This window comes from Lepisosteus oculatus, chromosome 23 (genome assembly GCF_040954835.1).
Source record: "Lepisosteus oculatus isolate fLepOcu1 chromosome 23, fLepOcu1.hap2, whole genome shotgun sequence".
In the NCBI taxonomy this organism is placed as follows: Eukaryota; Metazoa; Chordata; class Actinopteri; order Semionotiformes; family Lepisosteidae; genus Lepisosteus; species Lepisosteus oculatus.
The window spans coordinates 16,063,299-16,069,634 of record NC_090718.1 but is presented as its reverse complement, the minus strand read 5'-3'; the positions used below and the strand labels follow the sequence as shown (position 1 = coordinate 16,069,634).

The window sequence follows — 6,336 nt, the reverse complement described above, 5'->3', positions numbered from 1 at the left end:
AGGTGCTCCAAAATAGTTTGACAAGATATTGTGAGATTGCGAGAGGGATCTGAAGTATTTATTAGTACACGTATAACTACATTGTTTTCCTTGTAGTCTAATAAAGGTTGTAAATTCTTCCATAGGTTCTGATGGGCTACTGTTAGTTTCTTAAAAGCATCAATACCTAGTTCCTGAATGATTAAATTAGGGAAACATACATCACCTACTTTGCTTAATTTTGTAAATAATACTGTCGGTATCGGTATTAGATGCTCTAAACCCTGTAGCATTTAGGCCTCCTTCTGCCCGTGTTTGACAAATAGCAACCATGAATAAAGTTTTTTTTTTATTTTACTAAGGTAGAGAACATCAAATCACAAAATCACCTTTTTGAAAATCTTAATACCAAGATATTTAATCACATCTTTTACATGAATATTACGTACGGAGCAGACACTTTCCAACAGCCACCAGTTCACTTTTCTGATATGTAAAGAAAGACCAGAAACAGAGGAAATGACTTGTAAACGCATTTAATTGCTTTGTCCACCTCTGTGTGCTTTCTCAGAGAGAGAGAGTTGTATCCTCAGCCAATCGGGAACACCTGTCATCTCTTTATCCTGTACTTGAATACCCTGAAACTATTTGTTATAGGGGTGTAAGCAGTGGGAAGAGGAGTGGGCTCGTGTCGAATTGCCTTACCCGTTCCCAATCTGCAGGAGGTCCCACGACGGCAGGTAGCTGCTCCAGTCGCTGGAGCTCAGTTCACTGTCGAGGGAGGACGAGGGCTCTGGCTCGGGGGAATCACGGCTCCACAGCTCCTACCTGTTGCAGAGTGTTTCTGCCCTCCCGATGGCCTCTGTGATTTAGAAGGATCTGTCTCTTTTCGCTTGCTTACACCACAGGTTTCATCGACGATAGTGTGCATCCTGAAGCAGTGAGTTATCGGTCTTATTTCTACTGAGAAACAGTTCAAGCACTCACAAAACAATAACCAGGAGACGGTGTATGAAAAAGAATTGTAAGACTTGCAGAGTAGATTTGAATAGACAGTGGACGTCACACTGCGTGCTTGAATATCAGAGATTCAATTCATTCTTTCCTGTAGGTTAACTTCCTGTTTGACATTGTTCCGCTGTCACTTCTTCACAAACTCATAACTCGCCGTGTTCAATTTTGTGTTGAGTTACAGGAACCTCAGCATCAGATGAAATCCTCTTCAGCGCCCCAGGGAGAGTGGGGGACTTGCCAGATTTTCAGCTTTATCACTGGGTCCTTTGGCTCAGGGCTGTTGAGCAAAGTGCTCCCCTCTGCTGGAGAGCCACAGGGGCACTACAGAGCGGCCTCGTGTTCCCTGCTCCTGCCCGTGCCTGTGGACGGCCAGTGTGACCGCGCGCGAGACAAAGTAGTGCATTCGTGGTGTAAATGCAGAATGTTCACTAGCTGACTGAGGAAAGTTACAGAGACGGGAGTATACGTTCTGAAATAATGTGAACCACTGTTACTACACACAGACAGACTACTTAAAAATCATGTGGCTTTTTAAGGTCGTTTTGTCTGCCTAAAGTACGTTAGATTTGTCACAGCAAAGAGTTTGAATACTTACAGAATGCAGCAGCTAGAATTGTTACTTGGAGCAGAAAGAATGACCACATAACCCCCATACTTCTCTCTCTTCATTGGCTTCCTCTCAGGTACAGGGCGGACTTCAAACTCCTTCTACTTACTTACAAGGCTCTCAGAGGTCAGGCACCTGTCCTGCCTCGCAGGGATACTGCAGAGGAGAAATACTGTCTGTCATGGGCTGGGCACCATGTGAGTTGAATGCTGCATCAGTGCCATGGATCCAAGAGGGGCATCATGGATACAGCTGTCGTTTAGGAGGATTCTGCTGGTCTGCAGAGACCTGCGTGGGGTACTGACATACAGATAATGTGATGGATGGATGGATTAATACCCGCATTCATTTCTTTCTTTTTTTTTAATGATATAATGTTAGCATGCCCAAAGGGGTTGGGCAGCCAGTTGACCTTGGACCCCTAGAGGATTTTATTCTCCTTACTGAGTCTTTGGTTCCTTTCCTCCATTGTCTTCAGTTCTGTATTCACAAAATGTATATTTACCTGCATTGTTAAGCGCCTTGGGGCAACCTTGTTGTGAAAGGTGCTATATGAAAATAAATTGAATTGAATGGAATGACAGAGTCACGGCTTTTCCAGTTTCCTCTCCTATTATCTTCTTTATCTGCACTCTAAAACACAGTGAAACCTTGAACCTTTCAACTGGACCACTGCCGTTCTACATCACAATGACTAACTAGGACGGAGACTTGAATGGGATGAAAAAGGAAAAGGCATTATTTGCAGGAAGAAATTAAACTGTTCCACCTGATCACTTGCTAAACAAAGTGATTCACTGGAGTGGAGGCGGTGAAAGCTTTGTGAATCAACTTACAAAAGGAAACATGTAAGAAACGTGGCTCCCATATTTAACCCTTGAAAAATCTATGAGTGTTATGTGGAGGTGAAAGTATTGTTAAATTATTCTAATAAAGCTCACTCAACTAAGACCCAGAAAAGTACCAGAGTATTCTCACCTAAGAGGAAATACTAACAAGTAGGATGTTCAAATGAAAAGCATTAAAAAGTGAATGATCTTCAGTAGCTGAAATGATTATTGAGCTCTGGGTCACAGTGCTCCTGAAAAAAAATCAAATTTCAGCAGACACCCAAGGACAGCAGGTGAGCACCATGCTGAGCCAGTGTATCAGTGTATGAATCACAGTTTCAAGGAGCTTTTTTCAGTTTCGTTCCACTGATCGGCCAACACGGGGGGAACTTCAGTCTTACTCGCCCTATTGCATTAAGAAACTGTACAACATTCTCCAATAAGAACTTGCGACCTCACCTAACGAAAAGCAATTTGCGTAGCAGGGAAAGACTGGACTCCCACTGGGGATTTTTGTTTTTCATCCCGATGGTGATGTGCACTATATAGAACGTTGCTGGACCCTCCTCGGGAAGCGTGCAGAGATCACATTAGATGTGTTGCTCAAGCTCTTTATTGTCACGTACAGTAAACCCAGCAGTGTGGTCAGTGCGGGATGTGTTCTGTCCTGACGGCAGGGTCAGCAGCCAGAGGAGACCTGAAACACAAGACGGAGAGGTAAGACATTGATTCCGACAGAGAGAGCTTTCACACCGGATTACTGACAAGAGGAGCAATAAGAGAAGAGTTGTAAAGACACGCCGAAGAGAATATTCTCATCTAAGAGGAAATATTAACAAGTAGGATGTTCAAATGAAAAGCATTAAAAACTGCATGATCTTCAGTAGTGAAATGATTACTGAGCTCTGGGTCACGGACAGCAGGGGAGTGAATGAGTTGTTTATTTTGTTTTCTGTGAATTATGTAGAATTCACAACGTGTTCCAATTGTACAGGAAAACCATTGAGAGCAGATTCATTTCTTCTGCACCAGAATGAATGATTTCCATCTTCACTCTAGGGTACTGTACTTTACAGCACTGTATTGTATTCTGCATATATGTCTGTTATGTACACATTTTCTTTCTCACTTTGTCTCTCTGTCCATTTGTATCAGTTTGTTGGAGAGCACCATCACACCAGCATCACAACATTTATTCTACTGCCTTATTAAGCAAATGTCTCTACTAAATTCTTTTTATATATAAAACATTTTTTGACATGATATACACAAATGGCTAATTATACTTTCTGATTATATTTCCATCTTAGAAATGAAGCATTTCTCTCCTGCAGTTTGAGGTTGTTAAATAGAAAAGTGGATCACTCCAGGGCCGAATCTTCTCCCTCTCTTACACTCTCTTACATTCGTTCACGAATGATCACAAGAGCAAACACACAGACTGGCTTCTCACAAAGTGTGTCGATGACACAGTCCCGGACAGCTTACTAAAGGACCCAGAAAATCACCACGGGCCAGTCTGAACAGTTTCACGGAATAGTCTGTTGACTTCTCTTTGATGTTTCATGTTACAAGAGCAAAACAATACTCACTGATTTGAGGATAATTGCGCCATCCCTCCAGCCTACTGAAATGAACCGTCAGACTGCAGAAGCTGTCAGTGACTACAGGTCCTTGGGCCTGGTCAGAGAAACCTGAGATGAGACAAACGTTGTGAGACCATTTATAAGCTTGTGACCTCAAATTAAACGGAAGTCAGACATTTTCAAAGGGGGCAACACTGCGGCACAGTGGTTAGCATCGCTGCCTCATAGCACCGGGGCCCTGGGTTTGATTCCAGGGCTGCTGTCTGTGTGGAGTCTGCATGTTTGTTCGCGCTGCAGGGGACACCTCACCCCCACAGACACAAACTCACACCACAACACAATCAACCCGCCAGTATCAGTTTGTGTTCAGTGCTGGGGAGGTGCCTTGTCCTTGCAGAACAAAAACAAGGTGATCAGGACTGACGGCAAGATTCAGGTATTCAAGTACCCAGTAAATCCAGGGCTCAAATGGGGGAACTGTTTCACGAGCTACACAACATCCTCACACACGATGACAGAGCCTTGGAAAGCCGTGTGGAGAGTGAGGTGCTCGTACCCAGCCGGAGTTAAAAGACCACGCATTGAGCAGAGCAACTGAGCAAAAGCACACTATCGATCTACCCAACCCAGAAGACATCTCTGTGATACAGAGGCTAAGGCAACATGTGAGTAAAGGATTTTGAATCAGCAATTGTGCTGATGAGCCAGTCAGCAATTTTTCAGAAACAGCAAACATGTCGTCAGCCTCCAGGAGCTGCAGAAGATTGTGAGATATAAAGGAGTGAAACCAGGGCAGGAGAAACTGATTCCTCGTGTAGGAAGCTGAGGAAAAAGATGCACACCCTGCAGACTGAAAGGAAGACAGCACAAACTATCAGTAATGTCAGCCTAGAAGAAAGTGTAGTGCAGTGTGTTGCAACTAAGTTTTTGTTCAATATTTGTTTTGTCTGAAAGAGACTGTTTTGATCAGATACATGCAATACTATTTCTTTCTCATTCTCTGTCTTTGTATGTCATATTTGGATCACACCATAAAGTTCATAACCCAGCCAGTTGCTTTGGCTCTGAAAGCATCCCTCAGCAGGGACAGCCCTGATCCCCAAACACAGGGCTGCCCTTCCCACTGCCCGTCTGCTCTCTGCCCAGTGGAAGTAGCGTTTCTGCCCCGCAGCTGTGTGAGAGAAGATGACCTGAGAGCACTAACCCACCTCTGGAGAGGGAAGAGTCTCAGCTGGAAGGGAGGAGGAGCTGCCGGGCTGCCGCAGACAAGGCGCCGCTGAAATGATAGAGAAATCTTTTAGAATCAAACGTCACCTGGCTCAGTGTTTAAGCTGTAGTACATGATCACATTAGATTATTAAAACATGCAGACTGCCATTTCCATTCTGTACAAACAAAGGGTTTTCCATTGTAGAAAACACCACTGCAAATCCAAAGCGGAGTGCACTGGGACTGCAGTCCAGAGAAACCCATCATGTTACAAGAACTGGAGGCCATTTCACACCAAAACTGTACAATAGGATTCTTTCTGCACACCCAGTACTGGGGGCTGTGTCAGAGGCTCCTCACCGTTCTGTGATGATTTTAGACGTCGAATCGGGCAGGAGGCAGGCGCTCTTCGGGAGCTCTCGTCCCGTGCTATAACTCGGACCACGCGATGGCACAATTGCTTCCTACATACAAACAGAAACTTCAAACAACAAAACCCAACAAGAAATCTGTGCACACTTGGACTCCTGCTGCAGCTGAGGAGCTGTCACGCACACACCTCCTGTGTGGGTAGTGTTGGCCGTAGGACGTGTTGTTCACAGAGAGAAAAAATACACCATAGCAAGTCAGCACTCAAACAAACCAAAAGGCCAGTTTTATTGAAGTTGACGCAGCTGGCCACACAAACACTCACTGGGTCTCTTCACCAGGTATCCACACAGACAGCACCCCAGGAAACCAGACCCATGAGAACAGGGGCAGAGCATGCAGACTCCACACAGACAGCACCCCAGGAACAGGACCCATGAGAACAGGGGCAGAGCATGCAGACTCCACACAGACAGCACCCCAGGAAACTGAACCCATGAGAACGGGGCAGAGCATGGAGACTCCACACAGACAGCACCCCAGGACACCAGACCCATGAGAACAGGGGCAGAGCATGCAGACTCCACACAGACAGCACCCCAGGACACCAGACCCATGAGAACAGGGGCAGAGCATGCAGACTCCACACAGACAGTACCCCAGGAAACCGAACCCATGAGAACAGGGGAAGAGCATGCAGACTCCACACAGACAGCACCCCAGGAAACCAGACCCATGAGAA

General features: G+C 45.3%; 2 long non-coding RNA genes across 2 annotated transcripts; one reads left to right on the top strand and one right to left on the bottom strand.

The window, feature by feature from the left end:
• The first annotated feature begins 583 nt into the window (after positions 1-583).
• Positions 584-2,183, top strand: LOC138224859 (uncharacterized). The gene is made up of 2 exons (XR_011183318.1): positions 584-919; positions 1,175-2,183. It is a non-coding gene; the product is annotated as an uncharacterized lncRNA (long non-coding RNA).
• An 844-nt stretch (positions 2,184-3,027) lies between these two features.
• On the bottom strand, positions 3,028-4,120 carry LOC138224874 (uncharacterized). Its single transcript, XR_011183333.1, has 2 exons — positions 4,023-4,120; positions 3,028-3,127 (listed from the first exon to the last, which is right to left on the bottom strand). It is a non-coding gene; the product is annotated as an uncharacterized lncRNA (long non-coding RNA).
• Between the last annotated feature and the right edge of the window lie 2,216 nt (positions 4,121-6,336).